This window comes from Mustela nivalis, assembly GCF_964662115.1.
Source record: "Mustela nivalis genome assembly, chromosome: 3".
NCBI lineage: Eukaryota > Metazoa > Chordata > Mammalia > Carnivora > Mustelidae > Mustela > Mustela nivalis.
In genome coordinates, this window is record NC_139022.1 from 19,386,391 (window position 1) to 19,411,848 (window position 25,458).

Consider the following 25,458-nt stretch of genomic DNA (forward strand, 5'->3'; position numbering starts at 1 on the left):
GATTTAAAATATACCCAATAAATAATGTAAGGAATTAAGGAAAGATTTTGAAATAAAAACAAGAATAAGAACCTAGTGGTACTAATAGATTAAATATATGTAATCTAGTTGAATTAAGAATACAATGGATAGAATATATAATGGATTCAATAGAGATAAGAAGTCACTTAAGGATATAGTCATCTGGATACCAGCAAAGCATTAAAATTATCAATATAAAAGAGGTGTAAGATGTAGGTGATACGTGTGGAACAAAAGCTAGAGAAAAAATTAGATTTCCTTACTACTCATAGCCTGTTGACAAGTCCTTGAAGTTCCTCTGGGGACTCAGCTGCTTCCATGTGGACACATCTACTCAGGGCAAAAAGCATTCTTAGTCCACCGCCCCAGGATACTGAAAATCTACTTTCACATGTAAAAATTACTTTGGAAACTTCTTTATCTCTATTCCCCACCCCTGCCCTCGAGATATACATTGGCAATCATCTCCCAAGCATATACCCACTGATACACATCAGAAGAGTCTCTTCCCTGAGTTTTTACTAAATAGTAATAAATGACCTTTCCCTAACAATAGCTAGCCCCCTCAAGGTCCTGGAAACCTTGTTTATAAAATACCTTGGAGGCTTGTGCTATCCCTAACCTCTTCCCAAATTGAAAGTATATAATCAGCCACTCTTCATGACCCTCTCTCTCTACTCCAAATAAATGAATAAATATTTTTTTAAATAAAATAAAATAAATGACTTTTTTTTAAATGAAATAAGAAAAAGGAAAGAAATATTTGAATATTAATGTACATCTATTTCTCAAGCATAAAATAGTCAAGACACTGGATTAAAACTTACATACAAAAAAAGAAAGAAAATATTCATAACTATAGTTGACTCTATGAATCCCAAACTAGGGCATACATACCAAAGACAAAAAAAAATCATAAGTGTTAGAGAGAAAAAAAATAATTCATTAATAAAGAAACAAGAATCCGACTGACAGAAATTTTTTAAATAACATCAGATATAAAAAAGAATGAAGTAATAGCTTTATTATTTTGAAAAAAATAATCACAAATGTAAACATTTAGATCCTTATAAAATGTCATTGGAATAGGAAGGCATAATAAAAAAAAATATTTTCAGGAATACAGACCACAGATAATTTGCCTTAATTTGTGTAGGCAGCACTTAAATACTAATATTTTAACAGTTAAAATGTACTCTATGACCTATGGGGTGGGATAAAAGAGGATGACCAAGTAATCATGAAATAATTCAGTTTTATGAAAAAAGTAAAAAAGTAAAAAGATCGAAAAAAAGACTTGAAGAAAAGAGAGATAAAACATATGCATAATAAAAATAAATAAATAAATAAATAAACAACTGGAGTGCCTGGGTGACTTAGTCGGTTCAAGTTGTCTGCCTTCAGCTCAGGTGATGATCCCAGGGTCCTGGTATTGAGCTCTTCATCAGGCTCCCTGCTCAGTGGAGAGTCTGCTTCTCCCTCCCATTGAGAAAAATAATTTGACTTATTTATTTGAGAGAGATAATCTTTAAATTTTACTTATTTATTTGAGAGAGAGTGAGAAAAGAAAAACATGCACACAGGAGGGGGAATAACAGAGGGAGAGGGAGAAGCACCCCACTGAGCAGGGAACCCCCTGCGGGGCTCTATCCCAGGAGCCGGGTATTATGACCTGAGCTATAGGTAGACACTTAACTGACTGAGCCACTCAGGTACCCCAATGAATACAATCTTCAAAAATAATAATAATAATAAGTAATATTTCATATAGTATGATTTTTTTAAATGTAAGACTTGGTATAAAAACAGGATGACATACTTGTCTAATAATAGCAAAAGACTTTGATAAGTTTAGATGCAGTAGTACATAAAAAATTTAACTTCTTTCATTAACTGATAATTTAATTAGATTAAATTAAGAGACATCAAAATTTAGAGAATCTAATAGTCCTGATCTATTAATAAATGTAGCCATCCTGACCCCAAAACAATAGTCTTCAGTAAGTATATAAGCATAAGTTGAACATTTACACAAACAGGCCATTATTTAGGCCAGAAGTATATGCCAATAAATTCCTAGAGTTAAATATCAGGCTATATTTTCCAAGAATAAGGCAATAAAATTAGAAAACAATGACCAAAATATTAAATTCATATAATTGGAAGTTAACTTCATACCTAAAAAGAAATAATACAGCTAATTCAGAAATTTTTAGAATTACAGTACTTTGGTAATATCAACTCTCAAAATGAGAAACGGACAGGTGGGGCTAGGGAGGAAGAGATCCATAGGGAACTTTGTGATTGATAGGGATGTTAAAAGGATTAAAGTTGCCTGGTTACCTTTTTATAAAAAATAAACCCTGAAGGCACTCATTGTTAACTGTGTGGGGAGCCCTCTTAGTTGTGAGAGCTTTTTCTATATATTCGCTTGATAAACTTCTGTCACTTCCTCACTCTCCATTGCCCACGAAATTCCTTCTTTGACTCCAAGAGACAAGAACCTAGCTCTCCCACATCATTCCCTAGAGTTAAGTATCAGGCTATATTTTCCAATGATAAGGCAATAAAACTAGAATAGAATGACCAAAATATTAAGTCCATGTAACTGGAAGTTAACTTTATACCTAAAAAGCAATACAGCTAATTCAGAAATATTTAGAATTACTGTACTACGGTAATATCATTTGTGAAAATAAGTGACAATAATTAAAGGTATGAAAGAAATCTAAAGGTTTAATTGTATTAATTCAAAAGAAAAACAAAACAATACAACAAAAACACCAAAGCATAAAACAACAAAACAAAACAAAAAGAATATAAAGGCAAAACCTAAGAACGACAGCAGTCATAACAAAATATTATAGAAACAAACAAGTTTTTGGAATAGATTAATAAGAAAGATTTGACCAATGAGTACTGGTCAGGAATACTCAGAGATGATGAAGATAAAATAAAATACTAAATGAAATGTATAAAAACTAAATTATAGACCTAAGAGACTGATTAAAAATGCTTCTAGAAAAAGAGTCTCATTTGAAGACAATAAAATTAATAGCACCATAGAGAAAACTGTATTTGTGACATAGGGGATCAATTAGAGATGATAAAGTATTTCCTTAAATATCAAAGATAACAATTAGACTCAGTGGCTCAGTCAGCTAAGCCTCTGCCTTCACCTCAGATCATGATCCCAAGGCCCTGAGACTGAGCTCGACTCCCTGCTTGGTGGGAAACCTGCTTCTTCTTTTCCCTCTCCCTCTGCAGCTTCCCCTGCTTGTGCTTGTTCTCTCTCTCTCTCACTCTCTCTCTCAATAAATAAAATTTTAAAAGTTAAAAAAATTAAGAAATAAGCATCAAAGATTAATCCATAAGGTAAAAATATTTATTAAAGTGATTAATTAATTTATATTAAAATTAAATATTTCCTTGCAATTAGGTGCAGTGTGGAGAAAAAGTTACTTGACAACTGACATAGGAATGAACAATACTTAAAATATTTAAAACTGACAAGGAATTATTAGATTTAGACTCGATGATGATCTCTATGTATGTGCATATAAAACACCTTAAAATACTTTGTAGGAATGTGCTACAGGAAATTAAAGAGACAGGGAGATAAAGGGGGAAAAAATAGCTCAACTTGAAATGACTAGTTGGCTGCCACTGTGTTTTATTTACATTTTCCACCACTTTTTTGGTCAATGAAATTATTTTACATGTATCTATTATTATCTTGTAGGACATGTTACACTAATATCATTATTAATGAAGTTGAGAATAAGAATATGATGCCTCATTTCATCATAATTGTTAAAAATGATCCCTAAGCTGGTAAATGCAGGAAGCCAGAAACAAACAAATAATAATTAGCACCAGTTCAAAAGCTTGTCCACCTGGAACCTGTAAGAAAATCCAACTAGATCCTGAAAATAATGAGTGATTTGAGGAAACTGGACAGGGATATAGATTTCCAGATGCTTTTTACTTATAATGGCAATAGCAACTTAGACAAGGTAATGGAAAAAAATCTATTAATTGGAAGTAGGAAAATTATTAAAAAAATATAAACCATAAGCCAATGAACTTGGGAAAATTATGAAGAATCTACATAAACATAAAATGAAACAATATATATTTGCCAAGGCACATTCACATTTAAAAAAATAAGTTGAAAGGGGAACAATATGCCATAATACATATATCAATGTTTTTCATAGAAGTTTAGTATAAAAAATAAACATTTTAAATAATTTATTTGGAAATTGATATCACATATCTGAAAAACTTGGAAGAAGAAATGGATAACCATGACTAAACAAATGTAGCAGAAAAATGATTTACAATAATAGATAAAAGCTATTCAAAAATGCAGTGAATATTGGCCAAAGCTTAGAAAAATCGATAAAATATAAAATGTAAAATGAATTCATGAATGAAAAACAGAATCCCATTAAATCTAATTTGGAAAGAACTAATATATTTTTTTTTTTGCCTGAATCTGCTCTGCCTTTCATTAGGTGGGACACTGACCAAAACCACTCAGCTCCTCTCTCATGCCCATTAATAGAAAAGTCAGGGACATTAATTACTTCTGGGATGAATTTTAACCACTGTGGATAGGATGCAGAAGCCAGTGGGTTAAACAGATTCTTTCTTGTTTCAGGAAAATAATTCTGAGATGTATTCTGTGCATTAGGATTGATGCTCAGTTGTCCACAATCATAATCCACTCAGTCTGAACTCATATATGTTTCTCCTGGACCACTTAGCTCTTCTCATTCTCTCCTCTTCCACGCGATCAAATCCCAACATAATTATTTAGGTTGTGTATGCAAGTCCTGATTTTGAAGGGAAACTCAGTTGCAGAAAGAGATGAAAATAAAGATACAGGGAAAAAACTGGTGCACTTGGGTGACTCAATTAGATAAGCATCTGACTCTTGATTTCAGCTCAGGTTGTTATCTCAGGGCGATGAGATGAAGCCCCTTTAGGCTCTGTGCTGGGCAAGGAGGATGCTTAAGATTCTCTCTTCTTATCCCTTTCCTTCCACCCCTCACCTCCCATGCTGTCTTTCTCTTAAATAATAAGCACTGCTGAACTATCTTAGATTCTGTACCTTCTCTCCAGCCATGAACCTATCACTGTCTTTAACTCTTGAAAACTTCATTAGACAAATTAATGTGATGAAGGAAGCAATATGAAAAAGCCTATTAATCTGATGAGCATTGAACTGAACAAAAGGTATAGATACTTTCCCTTTGATTTCTAGCCTATCAATACCTACAGTGAGTCACATACACTCAAGATTATTCTTTTTATTGTATACTTCATATATTCATTAATTTTTGATTCATTATCATTTTGTTGAAGTGTTAAACTATGGTAATAAACAAACTTTTAATTAACTTTTCCTCCTAGGATACAAATATAACTTGCACTTGAGCTTTAGCTAATTTTATGTTCTAAAATTGCCAAAACACAATGATCAAGGTTTCTAGATTATTTACTGTATTTTCTACTATATAATATTGTTCTATCTCTTCTGTATAAAGAAAATGAATGCTTGGGGCTCTGGGTGGCTCAGTGCGTTAAAGCCTCTGCCTTCTGCTCAGGTCATGATCCCAGAGTCCTTGGATAGAGCCCCACATCAGGCTCTCTGCTCAGCAGGGACCCTGCTTCCCTTCCTTTCTCTCTGCCTGCCTCTCTGTCTACTTGTGCTGTCTGTCAAATAAATAAATAAAATCTTTTAAAAAAGCAAATGAATGCTTGATAACTAAATGAATGCTTTTCTGAATAAATTAAATATGGCAATAGCATTTTATTTTATCATGCTTTACATATTAAACTATAATATTATATCACTAGTCTACAAATAATCTACTCACATAGTGATTTGGAAGCTTTTAGCAAAAGAATTCTTCCTCCTGATTGTAGTATAAAAGCCACAGAAATATACAGAAGACTCCCAGGATAGAAAGTTAAATCCAGTTATCCGTGATGCCTTGAGTAGGACCTGACCTATGTATGTCCTGGGATGCACTAGTAACTGTTACATGTGATAGGATTATATTTAATATATACAGTTTCATTTACTTCACAAAGGAGATATAAATTTGAGAATAAAATATTTGATGAATCTATAAAGTCTATATCTATTTGTAACCAATGTGGTAGAATTAAGATGTTAATTTGAAAAAAAAATTTCATTGAACACATACACATATTCAATTGTTTTTATATATATAAACAGCATTATTTATTTATGTAAATAAATGCATTGTCAGTAAAATCCATTTACTTATCAATCATAAGGGTAATTTTAAGTACTAAGAATAAGAAATATGTGAAAAGATAAGTGTTCAAGAGTGCAGTTTGTGGTAATTAATACAATATGATAGGCTCATAAGAAAGATATATTACTTGAACTTAAAAGCTTCTATAATTAAGCAATGACCACTTGAAATTTGTAATTAGTCTTGCTGCAGTTTTTCCTTGCACTTATTGCCCTTCCCCAGAAGTTCATTAAGAATTTCTGTGAATGTCCTTATGTTTAATCTCATTCATAGATTCCACTGCTGCTCACAAAACAAAGCCAAAAAGAGAGGTGACTCTATGTGGCACTCCATCCACAAGCAATACATTCATAAATAATTAAAAAGCTCTCTACTTCATTTGTTACCCATTCAGCTGATAATTTAAATGAGTAACTGAGGCCATTTTATCAGCACTTTTAATAGAATGCGACTCAGAAACTTCACAGTGTTATTTAAGAAGAAATGCTCATGTGTTAAGGTTTTTATTTTTTTTAAATCAACAAAATAATTTTCAAATATTAAAAGCATATGTCTCCTTTTCCTCCAAGTTTCCTTGCTACATCAAAGTTATAAATAAATACATTAGAATCGTATTTTGAGTAGTAGATAAAAACAAATGTTTTGAGGGGCGCCTGGGTGGCTCAGTGGGTTAAGCCACTGCCTTTGGCTCAGGTCATGATCTCAGGGTCCTGGGATCGAGTCCCGCATCAGGCTCTCTGCTCCACAGGGAGCCTGCTTCCTCCTCTCTCTCTGCCTGCCTCTCTGCCTACTTGTGATCTCTCTCTGTCAAATAAAAAAATAAAATCTTTAAAAAAAACAAATGTTTTGAAACTGTCTGTGGGTTGAGTGTCTGGGTCAACTTGTATAAATATCTGATCTCAATGTATTTAGACTTTATTAGATGGTTGTTTTTAGACTATTTAAAAATACATGCTCAGATAATGAAAACATTATTTTATTCATTTTAATAAATAAATTATTTTATTTAATTATGTTTAGATGTTTATTTATTAAATTAATGATTTAATATTTAACAATCTAAATTTGAAATATTTTAAATTCTAAAAAATAGTTATTTAATTAAATCGATATATTTAATATAAATATTTAATAAATTATTTAATCATTATTATAATTATGCAATACATTATGTATTGTGTAATAATTGCATTTTAATAAATAAATAAATGTATTATTTACATTATTTTATTTTACTTTATTTTATTTAGTTGACAAAGAGAGGGAGAACGCAAGCAAAGGGAGCTGCAGGCAGAGGGAGAGGGAGAAGTAGGCTCCCAGCTGAGCAGAAAGTTCAAACTGGGGTTCCATCCCACGACCCTGGGATCACCACCTGAGTCAAAGGCAGATGCTTAACTGACTGAGCCATCCAGATGCCCAAGGCTTTGTATTCTTTGCTTCTAAATATTGATGCTGCTTCATCTCTGGAGTTAGTAAATTGATACTGAGAATTCATATCAAAGAATTGATAGTAGCTGTTAAGCAGAAACATGTAATTTACGGGAAAAAAAAAGAACAGAATGAAGAGAAAGGCCAAAAGTCAAAAGCATATTAATATAAAATTTAATTAGATAAAGAGCTGGTATTCCTGAAGGGGGCTAATAAAAGAGCTGCAAAGAGCTGATAGGATTAGGAAAATTGTCCACTCCTGGTCATTTCATAATTTTAAACTATTCCTTATTAATAAATATACTTAGTTCCAGAAACACAACCACATAAGGACATTTCCACCAAGTTTCCTCTAACAGCATTTACAAATTAGACGTTCAAACAATGTAGTTTTTTACATGTTGCATCTGTATCTTAAAGTTTAAACACTTTCTGTGACACATTTTCTAACAATGAATATATATATATATATATAAGGTATATATATATATATATATATATACCTTATCCCTAAATGGAAAAAAAAATATATATATATAGAAACCTTATCCATAAATGAAACCTTTCTTTGTTTATTAGCTTAAATAGGTAAATTAGCAACAACAACAACAAACAGCTAATATTATAGAGGTAGGAACAATTTACCTTTTCATTCATTGCTATTTTCTAAAAACTCCTATTTTATTTTTTCTCAAGTCTGTCATAATAATTTTCTAAATCTCCTGCCTTATTCAATTTTTTTCTTTTAGTGGAAATCTCTATTTCATATTTATTTTCTCTTCCTCCACTTTTTGCTCTAATAATTCAATGTATTATTAGATTTTCTGTTTTTCTCTTTATCCAGATATATCTTTTCTTTCTTTCTTTCTTTTCTAAATAATTTGATTTGCTGGCATTTTACATCAGTACATGCTTTCTTATGGATGTTAGAAATGTCTGTGGAACTTCTAGAAGAATAAACTTTTTTACCTTTAAGAAGTTTACAGTCTAGAGTGCCTGGGTGGCTCAGTTGGTTAAGTGTCTTCCTTCAGCTTAGGCCATGATGCCAGGGTACTAGGATCCAGTCATGCATCAGCTGCCTGCTCAGCAAGGAGTCTGGTTCTTCCTCTCCCTCTGGCCCTCCCTCTCTCTCTCTAATAAATAAATATAATCATTAAAAAAAAGACTTACTGAAATCTGAGACTGAATTACTAAATTCAGTCTTAATATAAGACAGCTAAACAAAGCAATGATCACAACTGGAAAATTTATTCAGATCATGGTTTAACATTTTTGGTTGACACAGGACCTCTTTCAGTAACAACGTTCCCTAAATATCAATTTCTTTTTAAGGCAAAAAATTTTGACAAGAAATCCAGATCCTTCTCATCATTTTCATATCAATTTAATGTGACATCCTCGGAGTATATAATCAAATATGTAATTATTCTATCTGTTGCCTTGTATATTGCCTGTATCTTTTTCAGACTCAAAGTTCCATTGAGGTAGAGTTTTTTTGTTCTGTTTTTAAAGCAGAGATTTTTAAAGTGTTTGATATATACAAGATGCTTAATAAGTGTTTACAAAACCTATGTATTTCAGAAGCCTTAAACAGGCTTTAAAATAATGTAGGTGATATTAGTAGTCATATCAAACAATTTGTAGGTTTCAGTCATGTAAATAACTACATTTCTCAGAGACAGAGAAACATACAAATGATCTGGGTCCAGTAGGATAATGCTAGCATGTGTTGTAAATTCTCTTATATGACCTTATTCTTGCAAGAATTGGTTATGTGGCAGAAAAAAAGGTATCACTATCTTATACTTTATGATTTAAAGAGATTTATGGAAGTTGTTAATTTCTTACACTACCCCTTTGTTTCAGTGGACCCAATTTCTGTGGTAATGGTGAGAGGAAAGTAGGCAATTTAGGCAGCAGCAAAAATCTCCTACAAGGCACTATAAAATAAGGCTTGTTCTAGATCATGGGTCTGTCCAAAGGGGAATGTTAAGGGGTAGAATGGATGATGGATGCATTGTGGACTTATAACTATAAGATTAATACTGTTATGCCCCAATAATGGGTCTATGATTAAAGGAGCGAGACTGATGTAAAGCGAAGGTCAAGCAAAGCCTTATTTCATGCCAAGCATCAAGAATCTAACCGAACGTTTAGAGCCACACCTCTTATGAGAGAAGGCAACCCTTCACTGTTTCACAGTCTAGCTTTTAAGGGCAAAGGCCATGAAGTCAGGCCTGGCCACGCACAGGTGACCAATGAGATTTTAACACACACAGGAAACTCCACAGTGAGGCTAGGTGACCAATTGAGGTTCAATTTACCCTAGTATAGACATTTGACCCAACCTATTACACCTTGATTAGGATTGGTGCCAAAACGGTTCCCAAAGGGCAGAGGAGTGGGGCATACTCCTTAGTATCTAGGGAGACAATATGCAAACACCGCCCCCCCTCCCGCTGATTGATGTTTCCACCTGGCCTGACCCACCCTTGTATATGGGCTTTGTTACCTGGAGCTGATTTCCAGGTCTTGTTTTTAAGTGAATCCCCTGGGGGAAGGGGAGCAAGGACAGTTTCAGGGTTAACCTCAATGGAAGCCTCTTGCTAAAATATAAAAATATAAAATAGGTCCTTACATTACAACAACTCAGTAGGGAAAGTCCCTGTGTGGTGATAAAAGAAGTGATGTAACTTGCATTGCACATTTTATTTTTAAAACGTGTAAGTTGTATTTTTCCATGCCATGAGATCATACTTTATCTTCATCTCTGTCTACTAGTTTAAAACTAGTTAAACAAACTCAAAAATTTTTTTTAAATATTTTATTTATTTATTTAAGAGCAAAAGCCAGAGAGAGAGAGAGAGAGAGAGAGAGAGAGCGCGCATGAGCAATATGGGGCTCGATCCCAGGACTCTTGAGATCATGATCTGAGCCAAAGGCAGACACTTAACTGACTGAGCAAATGAGACTCCCACAAACTCAACAATTTTATAAAATTTTTATTTGTTGGGGTGCCTGGCTGGATCAGTCAGTAAAATATGTAACTCTTGATCTTGGGGTTGTACGTTTGAAATCCACCTTGGGTGTAGAGGTTTTTAAAAAAAATTTTTTTTCATTTTTATATTTAAGCCGTTGTATGGCAGTGTTGATCACTATATTGTACACCTGAAACTAATATTAACCTTATTTTAACTAACTGGAATTTAAATAAAAACTTTAAAAATAAAATAAAAATAATAATCATAAAAATTATTTGGCAGGCAATTTTCTTAATTGAATTATTATTTATTATTATCATAGTCTGTGTGTGTCGGTGGGAAGTGGCTGGTATTCCAGTGAGTTCCATATCTGTGTTACACTGAGGTCCATGTCTGTAGTCAGTCTTTTTTTTTCTTTTAATTTATTTTCAGTGATCCAAAATTCATTGTTTATGCACCACACCCAGTGTTTCATGTAATAAATTCCCTCCTTAATACCCACCACTGGGCTCACCCAACCATCTGCCACCCTCCTCTTCAAAACCCTCAGTTTGTTTCTCAAAGTCCACAGTCTCTCATGGTTTGTCTCTCCCTCCGATTTCCCCCAGCACACTTCTCTCCATCTCTCAGTGTCCTCCACGTTATTCCTTATGTATTGAGTCTTATAAAAACTTTTATTTCTTTCCCTATTCTGCTTTGCATATGCTTACCTTAGATGTTAAAATGTTATAAACCCTCCTGCCTGGTCCATTTTCTCTCTCTTCTCTCATGATTTCTCATGCTCTCCCTGCCAACCCCACATGCCTTACAATATCTGGATATGACTAATTTCTTCCTGAGCTACTTTATTCTACTCTGCCATATGGTTGCCCTTCCCTCTTCTGTACCATAACTTCTATCCCCTGCATTTGTGCTTTAACAATACCTAATTCTTTTCACTACATCTGTATCTTTGAGGTCAATACTCAGTAGTGCAATCGCTGGGTCATAGGCTAGCTCTATTTTACTGGAAAGAAGGGCCATATGCACCCCAGTGTTCATAGCAGCAATGTCCACAATAGCCATTCTGTTGAAAGAGCCAAGATCCCCTTCAACAGACAAACGGATAAAGAAGATGTGATCTATGGATACAATGGAATATCACTCAGCCATCAGAAAGGATGAATACCCAACTTTTGCATCAACATGGATGGGACTGGAGGAGATTATGTTAAGTGAAATAAGTCAAGCAGAGAAAGTCAATCATCATATGGTTTCACTTATTTGTGGAACCTAAGGAATAGCATGGAGGACATTAGGAGAAGGAAAGGAAAAATGAAGTGGGGGCATTGGAGGGGGAAATGAAACATGAAAAACTATGGACTCCAAGAAACAAACTGAGGGTTTTAAAGATGAGAAGGATGTGGGGATGTGTGAGCCTGGTGATGGGTATTAAGGAGGGCACATATTGCATGGGACACTGGGTGTTTTACACAAACAATGAATCATGGAACACTACTTCAAAAACTAATGATGTATTATATGGTAACTAACATAACATAATTTAAAAAAAAAGGAGGGGGACAATACCTAACACTCAATCTTTGCTAGTTTCTTGTTTACCTCCTTTTAAGAGTAAGCTCATTAGTGGTTTTTTGTTTGTTTTTGTCTCAACTAAAAGAAGAAAAATAATACACATTATTTTGAAAACTTTTTGAACAGTTTACAAACGTTAGTCAAGTCCACAATGTCTCATCTCTTCTTCCTCCTAACATGGCTAAGTTGAAAAACCCTTTTTCTGGGAAAAGACCATTCTCCTGCCACCTTGTGTAAGATTTTGGCTTTAGCTTAGATTATCCATTCTTTCCTTTTCTGAAAATAAGTTGAAAATATTAATAGCCTCAGTTTCTTCTTCCAAAATATGACTGCTTCTTTACCAAGTGCAAAAGCAACTCATTTTGAACATAGTAAACAGCTTGGACCTACTTTTTTTGGCTCACTGTTTTAGTGAGACAAGTGGAGTGAAGATAACACACCATTTCCAAATGTATTCATAATTGGTAGACCATACTTCTAACTTGAAGTTTGTTGCCATTAAACTACGACCAGAATCGCTATAATTACAGAGGTAAATTTTTTATATTTACTATATTTGAAATTACCATATAATACCAAAATAAAATTATGATTATGTGAAGAGTCTGTAATATTAAGAAGATGACTTTGAAATTATTGCTTATCTAAATGAAATTTCCCATTTTATAATCTTGTATAAGCTTCTGTTGTCATTTCCTATTTAAAATCTATTGGAAGGCACTCTTATTTTCCCTTAAGTGGGAAGTCAAATGTGGAACAAATTCATCCCAAAGGAACTGAATCTATATTGCACTGAAGACCAGGTGGCTTCCATGTGGCATTTTGCCTCTTGCATATTGTTCATCTCCTACAACAAATGGGGGTATGCTCTTTAGTAAACAAATTCAACTAAATTAGAGACATTGGCTTCAAGGGATAACATCATAGAGACTAGAATCAGAATCATACTTTTGGGAAAATTGGGCCCAGGTTTTTTGTTTTGTTTTGTTTTGTTTTAAGATTTTATTTATTTATTTGACAGACAGAGACCACAAGTAGGCAGAGAGGCAGAGAGAGAGGGGAAGCAGGCTCCCTGCTGAACAGAGAGCCTGATGCAGAGCTCGATCCCAGGACCCTGAGATCATGGCCTGAGCCAAAGGCAGAGGCTTAACCCACTGAGCTACCCAGGCACCCCTGGGCCCAGGTTTTGATGGATTCTTTCCTCAATCTTATAAAATCTATTTGAACTCTACTGGATGCCAGTCTGCTTAAAAATATTTGGTCCCTTGTAATTTTAACCTTCCAGTATTCAATGCACCTGATTCATGTAATATCCTATAGTATTTTTGTCAAAGGAAGACTCTCAAAGTGTGTTTCTTGGGAGACACTTTTCAATTGGTTGCTTACATTTCTGCATTTATTATTTGTTCTAGACCATCCTTTGAAGATGGTTGTATTGAATAGACTTGGAGGACAGAAATAGTATCTTTTTTTTTAACTTAACCTGTTGTGTTTGCAAATATTATCTGCCTCTGTTTTGATTCTTCTTGTGGGAACTGAGTCTCAGAACTGATATATAACTCGCACCCCTACACACACACACACACACACACGCACACACACACAAACACAGAAACACACACACACACAAATACTGTTAATATTCTGGCTACCTCTAATGCTGTGAATAATAAACTATATTATTTCTTTTTTTTTAAAGATTTTATTTATTTATTTGACAGACAGAGATCACAAGTAGGCAGAGAGGCAGGCAGAGAGAGAGAGAGAGAGGGAAGCAGGCTTCCTGCGGAGCAGGGAGCCCGATGTGGGGCTCGATCCCAGGACCCTGAGATCATGACCCGAGCCGAAGGCAGCAGCCCAAACCACTGAGCCACCCAGGCGCCCCATAAACTATATTATTTCTGAACCATGAGTCTGCGTCTTCTATCAACACCCAAGAAACCATGGCAGACTCATACACCAGCTTTCAAATAAGGGAAAATAATCTCAGATGCTTTATATTTTTTGATAGTGTTACCTACTTCTGAACATATGACTGAACACATATAAAGCTGGAGCCATGACCATTTAGAGCTTCTTCTGTGGAAGAACTATGCATTCACTAGTAAACAAAAGTAGTTTTATCTTTTTTATTTTTTTTCCTCCTGGACACCATTTCCTCTCTCACACTGTTGCTCAAATTGGATGGAGTCTAAGGTCCTTTGAGGAAATTTTTGTTTAATGACTCAAAATAAAATAGGAAGAGTCTAAAGTGCTAAAATTAATTCTAGATAAAAGGTATAAGTCATGCCAGAAAGGATAGTAATTTTATCTAACAACTGCCTGTTCACCCCTTATTTGTTCATCAACTAATCTCCAAATTCCTGACTAAATCCCTTTTGTAAGCCAGAATGTGAGCTAAAAACTAGGATTTTAAAAAATTTTCATTTGAAATCCAGTTAGTTAACATATATGGTTGTATTAGTTTCATGTGTACAATATAACATATAGCACTCGGTGTTCATCATGACAAGTGCTCTAATTAACCCCCATCACTTATTTAATCCATCACTCCTTTCAGATCCTCTCAAGTAACCATCAGTTTGTTCTCCGTTATGAAATGTCTGTTTCTAGCTTTGTTTCTCTTTCTATGTGTTATTATTTTCCCCTTTGCTTGTTTGTTTTGTTACTTTTATTCCATATATGAGTAAAGGTATTTGTCTTTCTCTGACTTATTTCACTTTTAGCATTATACTGTCTAGTTCCAGCCATGTTATTGCAAATGGCAAGATTTCAGTCTTTTTTATGGCAGAATAATATTCCATTGTATATACATACCACTTATTCTTTATTTATTCATCAATTGATGGATACTTGGGTTCTTTCCATATCTTAGCTTTACAAATAATGCTGCTATAAACATAGGGGTGCTAGCATCCCTTTGAATAAGTTTTCTTAAATTCATTGGGTAAATACACACCAACAGGATTGTTGGATCACAAAGGACTTCTATTTTTAAATTTTATGGAAATTCCATACTGTTTTCAAATATGGCTGTATCAGTTTGCATCACCACCAACAGTTCACAATTGTTACTTTTTCTTTTTTTTTAAGATTTTATTCATTTGACAGAGAGAGATCACAAGTAGAGAGAGAGAGGAGGGAGCAGGCTCCATGCCTGGCAGAGAGCCCAATGTGGGACTTGATCCCAGGACCCTGAGATCATGACCTGAGCTGAAGGCAGAGGCTTAACCCACTGAGCCACCCAGGCAGCCCCCACAAGTGTTACTTTTTCACATCCTCTCCAACCCCTTTTGTTTCTTGTAGTGTTGATGTTAGCCATTCTGACAGGTGTGAGGTGGTATCTCTTTCTAGTTTTGCTTTGCAATTTTCTGATGATACATGATGATGGACATCTTTTCATGTATCTACTGAACATTTGAATGTGTTCTTTGTGGAAACACTTGTTCATGTCTTCTATCCATGTTTTTATTGGATTATTTGTTTTTGGATGTTGACTAAAAACTGGATATTAAGTAACACACAAGACAGGTTTCCTTGAGCTTAAATTTTATTTGCATGAGTATCATTAACAGGAAAAAATATGCATATGTGTATGTACAAGTGTGTTTATGTATACATCTATCTATCTATCTATCCTCTATCCCCTGTCTTCTAATTGTGGTAAATCCTGTAAGGTGGGGAATGGGATAGTCTGAAGAAATATGCTGCTGGATATGTTGGGTAAGCAAATTTAATTGCACTCAGATGCATTGGATATAAGTGAATCACTCAAATGAGTTATTTAATATTATATAGAAACAAATAAAAATTTTATATAGTTGAAAATAATAGGTAGTTAAAATAATTTTTGTTGTTTGTTGTTTTTGTGTCTCTTTTGTTTATATATACTATGGTGTGAATGTTTATGTCTCCCAAAATCATATTACAAAATCTAACTCTGGAAGTGATAGTATTAAAACATAAGGGCCTTTGGGAGGTGAGTAGGTTATAAGTGGGATTACAGTCCTTTTAAAGGAGACCCCAGAGAGTTCTCTTGATTCATTCATCATGTATGTTTACAGTGAGAAGATAGCCATCTATGAGGAAGTGGGCTCTCCCTGGATCTGCCCATTCCTTAATCTTGAACTTCTCAGTTCTAGAACTGTGAGAAATAAATTCCTGTTCTTTATAAGCTATTCAGTCTATATCATGTCCGTTATAGCAGCCTGCATGCAGAAGGACACTATGACCTAAAACAAGAGCAATAAATATAAAGTTTCAGTAAAGTCAATTGGTACAATGTTTTTTTACTTAGAGAAGACATGCTGCTTCATGTTAAACCTTGATATTGTATATGTTTCTTGAAGGGCCACTTCTTACTCCTTTGTGTGTTTTCCACAAAGTCCAGGATGATGCCTTACATAAAGGTAATATTTTATAAATACTGTTGGAAATATATACTTCTCTAAAATCTTATTTTGCCTACAGATTACTTGGATCCACTTTGCCTTGTGTAGAATATTTGAAATATATTAAGAACAGAATGTCTCTCTAAATAACATTTAGAATCATCATTAAAAGATTGGTAGCAGACTGAAGGAAAAGTCCAAGAAGCTGGCAGAAGCAAAGGACCAAATTTTTGACCTGGCAGAAAAGGATTGGTAAATAAGGAAACAAATCCAAAGAAAGAAGGAAGAATAATGAAACATGACAATGAGCTTAGGAAAGTCATTGATTCCAAGGAATAGAAAGAGGTGCTTATTGTAGGAGAAGTAGGAGTGAGAGAAAAAAAAGAGGGCTGAACATGGATTTGAGAATTCAGAGCTAAAACTGTCCCTCATCTGGGAGCAGAAACAGAGATCCAGATTCAGAGGCAAGGAGGACTCACATCACCATCCACAGAAGCATAGAACAACAAGACATAGTTTCATTCCCTCTGCAAAAGCTATCAATGGAGGAATTCTCTTTACCTAAATATGCGTGGGAGTGTAGTTTGTACATAGCCAAGTCACTTACCTCAAGAGGACAAACTATACCAGCTCTCGAAGCAGGCCAGATAGCTCAAGCAACACCAGCCCAAGCCAAAATCCATTTCCCCTGCATTTGTGAACAATGACAGAACAGTGGTTCACGTCTAGAACTAGGACGTATTCAGAAGTCAAAGATTGTGTCATGGATTGTGCCTATCGGTTCAGAGGCGGCCTTCAGCTCAACTCATGATCCCAGGGTCTTGGCATCGACTCTGTTCTCAGGTTCCCTGCTCAGGGGTAAGTCAGCTTTTCCCTCTCCAGCTCTACACCCTGATTGTGATCTCTCTGTCTCTCTGTCAAATATGTGCATGTGCATTGTTTGACAAAAAGACAAAAACATAACCGGGGTACAAGGATTGACTGTGGCCATGGGATGTTTTCTTTAATTTGGACCTAGATCTCTATGGAAGGCAGCCAGGTTCAGAGAACCTCCCACCATCCTCAAATGCCAGACCTTCGCTCAGAGCTCCAATGTTCATTCTCCAGTTCCTTGTCTTCCTGAATATCCTCACCAACCTGTAGCATACGCTGTCTGTGGCTCTCTAGTGGCCCTTTGTTGTCCCACTGTTCATCTTCTGCTGCCTCCATTAGAACACGCCCATCTTCCACAAGAGGCACTGTTTGCTTATCCCATGAAACCATTTGGGGGATGTTCATGAGAGGGTGAAGGCAGGCTTGTGCTGTCACATCTACATGTACTTCTCCAGAGGGTATCTGCAGGACCCTGTGGGAATGCTCCAGGTTCTTTGACATTTGAATCCTCTTCAATGCGTCCTTTTGAAGATACAAGTTGTCTTCCTGAAACGGGTACGGACATCTTTCAGATGGCTTCACTTGGGCTATGGGTCTTTTCCAACATGCTCCATGCTTGCTCCTGTGGACTCCAAGTACATGAGTCCATTCTGGACCTAAGGTTCTAGGATGTAGAATCTGCCTTTGGTACATCGTCAGTTTTGAAGATTTGGAAGTCATTTTGGCTCAATTTCTAGAGACGCTACAAGTACTCGTTATAAGGGCCACTAGGCCAGAGGGAGTCATTTTGTGTTTCAGCAGTAAACTTATATTGAACCCATGCAGTAAACTAAATTGACCCTACTCCTCCCAGAGGAGCTTACTCTCAAAGCCTAGATACAAGGGTGAATCAGGCCAGGAGAAGACATCCCATTAGAGGGGCACGTATATATCTACTAGGGTAAATTGAGATCCAATTGTCCACCCATGTGTTACCTAGCATTTTTGTTTTTGTGGTGTAGCAGACTTAGCACGACTGTGCAGTTTTTTCTGTATTGTTATCTCATTGGCCAACTCTGCATAGCCTGGCTAAACTACCGCTATAAATGTTAGTCTCTGAGGCTGGGAGTGGTCGCCTCTTTGCAAGAGAAGGCCCTGACCGGTCAATATGATTCTCGATGCTTTGTGCAAAATTAACGTTTGCTTGAACTTCACTTTGTATCAGTCTCGCTCCTTTGAATAAGGACCCTATCTTTGGAGGGCCACCCGAATTCAAATGATGAGAACTGAAACAGCATTGGAATTTTTGGAAAAGCCTCTGGAGGTAAGATTATGGGATCCTGCATGGAGCTGCAGGCTATGGCCCACTGGTAGAAGTTGGCAGCAGCCATGCTCCCCAGAGCTGGTGTGGATGTGGAGATGCCCCATCCTCTGCTGGTAGATCGTATGGGGGTTCAAGTCCCCCTGGGTGGTCAGGGGGTTCGAGTCCCCCTAGATGGTCAGGGGGCTCGAGTTCCCCTTTGTGGTTAGAGGGGGTTCAAATACCCCTAGGTGAACTCCAGGGGGTTCGAGTCCCCCTGGATAGTCAGGGGGGTTCGAGTACCCCTAGACATTCAGGGGGTTCAAGTCCCCCTGGGCAGTTTGGGGGTTCGAGTCCTCCTAGGCAATCAGGGGATAAAGAAAGCCCCCACCAGTGGCAGGTTATGGGTAAGAATCATTGGGCCTACGGTTGTCTTTGCCTGGTCCTTTTGTTGTCTGTTGTATTGTTTGTTATGATTGAAGGAATGGGGCAAGCAGAGAGTAAAGGGACTCTGACTTTCATCTCTCTGTTCTTCATAATAGATGTGAGGCTTCTCACTCACTCATTTCGTGTGTTAAAGGCTATGACTGTAGCCAACTGGGGTTAGTCTAAGAGTGAGTTAAGGTGCCCATGCTGATGCTCATTGGAGCTGAGCATGGAATATGAGTGCCTAATGGACCACTTTTGGTAAGCAGAACTGGCACTGTGGGATGAACCGACCTTGAGCCAAAGACTTTAAAAAATATTCCCCAGCAGCTGCCGAAACCCCCTTTGTTTTGGGGAATTCTTTGCCTTCTCTGGCCTGATGTGGACTGCCTAGCCCCTCCCCCTTGTTGGCGGGAGAGCATGGCATCTGAAGTGGAGAAAGTTTTTTGTCTGTCTCAAGGTTTTAATGGGTAATTGTTAAAGTGGCTTCCAAAGTCTTTGGTAACCTGAAACTGTGAAGGGTTGCTTGAATGACAAATGGAATTAAATTCGTTGGACATGTAGGTCTTAACCAAATGAGATATAATGCTAGACCATTAGGTCAAAATCTCATCTTGACCACCACACACGCTATCGTGGACCTTCGTAGACTCCAACTGACTGATGGATGGTGAACACCCGAGTGACAGGGTATCAGGCCCTCCTCAACAAACCAAGAGTGATCTCACAGCCACAAGTGGTGCTAAATCCAGCCACACTGCTCCCAGAGGAGCTGGCTGAACATCCACACAACTGTGCGGAGGTCCTAAACCAAGTCACAGGAATAAGACTGGATCTCAGAGACATGCCCTTCCCAGATGCAGAGATGACTCTGTTCATGGAAAGAGGTATGTGAGGTATGTGAGGGCTGTGGTAGTTTATCCTGAGCAGGAATTCTGGGCAGCACCCTGCCACATGGAACTTCGGCACAACAAGCAGAACTGATTGAAATCACTAAGGCACTGCAGATGGCTAAAGGTAAAACCACCAACATCAATACGGACCACAGGTATGTCTTTGCTACTCTCCATATACATGGAGCTACTTACAAAGTAAGGAGCCTATTAACAGCAGAAGGAAAAGGAATTAAAACAGAAGAGAAATATTGGGACCCAAAAGAGGTGGCTGTTATGCATGTCTTGCGACACCAAAAGGGGACTGATCTGATTTCAAAAGGAAACCAATTATCAGATCGAGATTTAAAGCAAGCAGCCTGAGAAACAATGCAAGAGCTGGTTACACACCTGGATCTATCCCTACCAGATAAACTGGAGTATTCAGAGGAATATTTAAAGTATTTACAAAAATGGCTAAATTATATTATAAAGGAGACTGGGCTAAGACTAAAAGAGGAAATTTAATTCTTCTTCGAAGACTAGGTAAGAAATTAGTAGACCAGATACATCAGGGTACTCACCTGGGGTCACTCAAACTCAAGGAACTTCCAGGCTTCTAAATTACGGTGTATGGTTCAGGATATAGTTGATAGATGTGCTCAGTGCCAGGCAGTTAATGTGGGAGGAACTAGAATTGGAAGAGGGAAAAGAGAAAGAGGTAGGGTACCAGGAATTTATTGGAAAATAGATATTACAGAAATAAAACCCGGAAAATATGGGGACAAGTATATGTTAGTTTTTGTAGATACCATTTCAGGCCAGGTTGAGTCTTTTTCCGAGAAACATGAGACGGCAGGAGTGATAGCCAGAAAGCTACAAGAAAAACAATTCCTAGGTCTGGGCTGCCTCTCACGGTTGAGTCAGACAATGGCCTTGCATTTTGAGTTCAGTCTCACAGGAATTGGCCAAGGCCCTAGGCACAAATTGGAAACTACATTGTGCCTATCAGACCTAGAGTTCTGGGCATGTAGAGAGAATGAACTGGACTCTTAAAGAGACCTTGACAAAACTAACCCTGGAGACGGGCAGTGGATGGGTGGATCTGCTTTCTTTCACCCTACTCAGGGCAAGATGTACACACTATTTAAACAGGGTGACCCCATTTGAAATGTTTGGGAGAACCCCTGCTCCCGCTCTGTTTTCAGCTACAAAAGGTTGCCCTAGCAGAAATGACTGATCAGTCTGTACTCCAGTCACTGCAGGCATTACAGTCTGTAATAAAAAAAAAAAATGCAGGGATCCAGACTGCCCACACTGGTATGGAGACGGAGGTGGAACCACTTCCTTTCCAGCCCAATCACTTGGTTTGGATATGACATTATCAAGTGGGGAGCTTGGAGCCTCGCTGGATGGGACCTTTTACTGTTACCCTGACCACACCACAGCAGTAAAAGTAGAACGCATCAGGGCCTGGATTCACGCATGTCACATCAAACGAGCCAAGGATGAAGATGACCCCAAAAGGTGGAAGCCACAGCCAAAGATCCCGTTCACTGTGGACTAAATCTAAGACTGAAAAGACTATGAGTTTGTTGTTGCTCCTATTTTTACCTGTTTATGTAAAGTATAGGTAGTTAATTAGATAAAGGAAATTAGAAAAAAAAATGGAAAGGGTTCTATGAAGCGGTAAATGGGTAAGTCATCAGCCGACTGTGCACTAGTGTCATTTACACTAGTGTAAATATACAGCCGACTGTACGCTAGTGTCATGTACAAAAGAAAATGAGAGTGATCAAAATGTTAGAATTACATGCTCAATAAACCCTTTATAACCAGAGATTGTAGAACTGGATGAAAAGTCAAAGATTGGACTAATCTCCAAAGAATAGGGAGGAATGTAAGAGCCTGGGTGGCCAGAGGGAATCATTTTGTGTTTATGCAGTATACATAGATTGACCTCATGCAGTAAATTTAGATTGATACTGCCCCTTCCAAAGGTATTTACTCTCAAAGCCTAGATATAAGGGCAGGTCAGGGCAGATGAAGATATCCAGTCAGTGGGGAGCTTATATCTACTAGGTAAATTGAGATTCAATTGTCCATCCGTGTGTTACTAGCAGTTTTTTTCTATGTCTGGCAGACCTAGCACCACTGTGCAGTTTTCTCTGTGTATTGCAATCTCAAGGCCAGCTAAACTACATCTATACATGTTAGTCTGTGATGCTGGAGGGGGTCGAATTTGGAAGAGAAGGCCCTGACCAGTCAGTATGATTCTCGATGTTTGGAATGAAATTAAGCTTTGCTTGACCTTCGCTTTGTATCAGTCTTGCTCCTTTGATTAAAAACCCTGACACTTGTGTCTGCACTGTGGAAGACTCCAGACATGTCTATGTCATGATTGGGGGTGTTCCCTTTGAGCTTTCCTTGGGTGGCCCTTCTCCTGTTCAGAAGATTGGTGAATGGGTGGGAGGGCCTAACCCTTGTGCAGGGCTCAGATTCCCTCCCCTGAGGTTTGCTTGAGGCCTGATTGTTACTTGACCTTTCCTGGCTAAGATGGAATGGTGGATTCTTGCCTTTCTCCGAAATCCAGAGGGCTGGTGCTGACAGTCAGGACCAAACACTACGAATCGGGCCATGGAGATGGTGATACCGACTCGCTTCACAAATTGCCTTGGTGAGAGACCCAGGCGGCTCCAGCAGTTTGGGATGGCTAGGGGTCCTATTGGCACACCCATGAATACTCCAACCAAGTGTAGTGATCAGGCATGGGTTTATGAGGATTGGTTGCTATGACCTCAAAGCGTTGTGACATCACAGATGCTGGCTTCACTGAAGCAGCTGTCCCTCTCCCATGACCTTGGTATCCTATGGCTTTAGGTAGGAAGCCCCGGGAAGGATAGAACAAGAGCCCTCTGAGCCTGATCAGGAACTCAGGTTGTGTTGTGGGTTAATGTCCCATTTCCCCTTTCTAGATAAATAGGAAAAAAATGATGTTTATTATACCTTCCTTTAGGCCAACAATTCTCCAGAGACAGCAAGGTGTCCTATTTCCACTACAATTTCTATATCTCAAGAAACAGTGAGGCATCTTGGGTACCATCAGCTCTCCATGGGGCTTGTCATCCTGTGGGTGAGCAAGTCCATTGTCAGTGTCTTTTCCTAACGGGTCAGTGATGACTAACGGACAGAAAGTCCCTTTTTGAGGAAAAAGGTGAGGGCATGGATATATGGTACTGCCTTTGTCCTCATCTCCTAGAGTTCTGAAACACAAGGTTAAGGGATTAGGGCTCTATCTACCTGGTTTTCCCTTAACTTTGCAAAGTCTTCGAGGAAAGTGACGTTCTGATCAGAGCTAACTCTTCAGGAAGAGGCCTGGACCGCACCTGTTGTCATCATTAGTTAACTGTACTTGTAATGGAACGGGTATAGACATGTTGACCAAGTCTCTTTAGTCAAAAGGAAAGGGATGGCCTATATCGACGTCTTGCAAAGCCCACTTGAGCAGAACTGTGGACTGAGCCTCAAGGTCCTTGCAGACTAGTGATGAAGAAGGTGTGGTCCATCTTGGTAACAGAGTATTCCTCAGCCATCGGGGAGGATGAACCCCTGGACCTTACATTGACATGAACTTCCCATGTCTGGGTGATGGGAAATGGAAAAGACAGGCAGAACAATGGAAATATCATGTAGCTTTCCACAATATGTTCCTCAGGAGGAATACCTTGGCTCTTAGTAAAGGAAAGGAAAATTGAATGGGAAGAATGCAGAGAAGGAGACCCACCAAGAGTGACTCAGGACTCTGAGAACCAAGCTGAGTGTTACAGAGAAGAGACACATGCAGGGAATAAGTGAAATGCTTAATGGGTGTTCAGGAGCTGTGGCATATATTAGGAAAAGCACTAGGTCGCATATGAAACTAAAAGATCCGTGAATACTGTGTCAAAAAAAATGACAAAACAATTCCAAGAAGAATTCTAAGATTTTCAACAAAAAAATTCAGAGAAAAACAATGTGACCCTTTCAAAACCTAAAGAAGGCACAGGGAGAAAAGGAAAGAATTATAATTTTTATTATCTTTCCTTATTGAAATGGCATGGGATTTGTTTCCTAAAATGTCCTTATCTGAATTGGGTCTTTATCCTTGTAAATTAGAGTCTACCCACCTCTTCCATTTCTGAAATTGATGAGAAGACATGACATTGCCTTCTCTAAATACCTAGAAGAGTGGCCCAGGAAAATGACTTGGACCTGGCCTTCTGTGTGCTGGCAGGTGTTTGATTACTGCTTCAAATGCCTCAGTCACTACTAGAGAGCTGAGATTTTGTAGGTTTCCTGACCTAATCGTGGGAGTTTCTATGTGTCTGGGAGTTTAACCTTTTCTCTCCGGTCTTGGATTTGCTAGCATAAATGTGTGTATGTGCCTCTTAGGTTATTCTTTTTTCCTTTCTACCAGTTGTCATGTGGTTTCATACTTTCAGCTGTGAGCTTGTCTCCCTGCTGTATCCCAGTAATGGCTTCTGCAGTTTGTTCATGTTTTCAGAACTGAAGTGTGAGATCTCCGGATTTTTTTTCTATTGGTTTGTTTGTATTTCCTTTATTTTGATAATCATATATATGATTTCATTTTTTCTGTTAACTTTGGAGTTAGGCTCTTCTTCTACTTGCTCCTTCAGGCGTCCAGTTAGGTTCCTTTTTTTTTTTTTTTTTCGTTTTTTTTTAAATTTTGGAAATGCATGCGTTTAACCCTTTATGGTTTCCCAATAAAATGTTTTTGCATCACCCCATAAGTTTCTTGACATTCCTTTGTTCATGGCTATTTCTGTATTTCCTTTGGATTTTCTTTGTTGATTCATTGCTAGGTCGTGAGTGTGTTGTGTTTTCCAACCTTTAGGGTATGGCTGTATTTCCAATTTGAAAGTGATATCTTCCCGTTTTCATACCTTCATGATCATAAGAGCCCAGGATAGCTTTTGACTTCTCTTCCATGAATTACGACTGGATTTGTACTCGAGCTCATGACCTGCGATAGACAAAGTTAGGTCCGCCGCTGGGAAGAACATATCTTATTGTCCTCAGAGACGCAATCTTACTCATGGATCCCCAAAGTTCAGGTGGTCTCCAGAGACCATGTGGACATCTGTTATTCCTTACCACCATTCCACCAAATGATCTGTGCTGTGCTTAACATGGATATCATAGTCCCCAACAATATTAGATTAAAGTCCCCATCTCCCTTCCTCTCTGATCATATGCTTCCAACGTTTAGATACAGCAATGTCCTGGTATATATGTTGGCAGTTCTTCCAGGTTTCT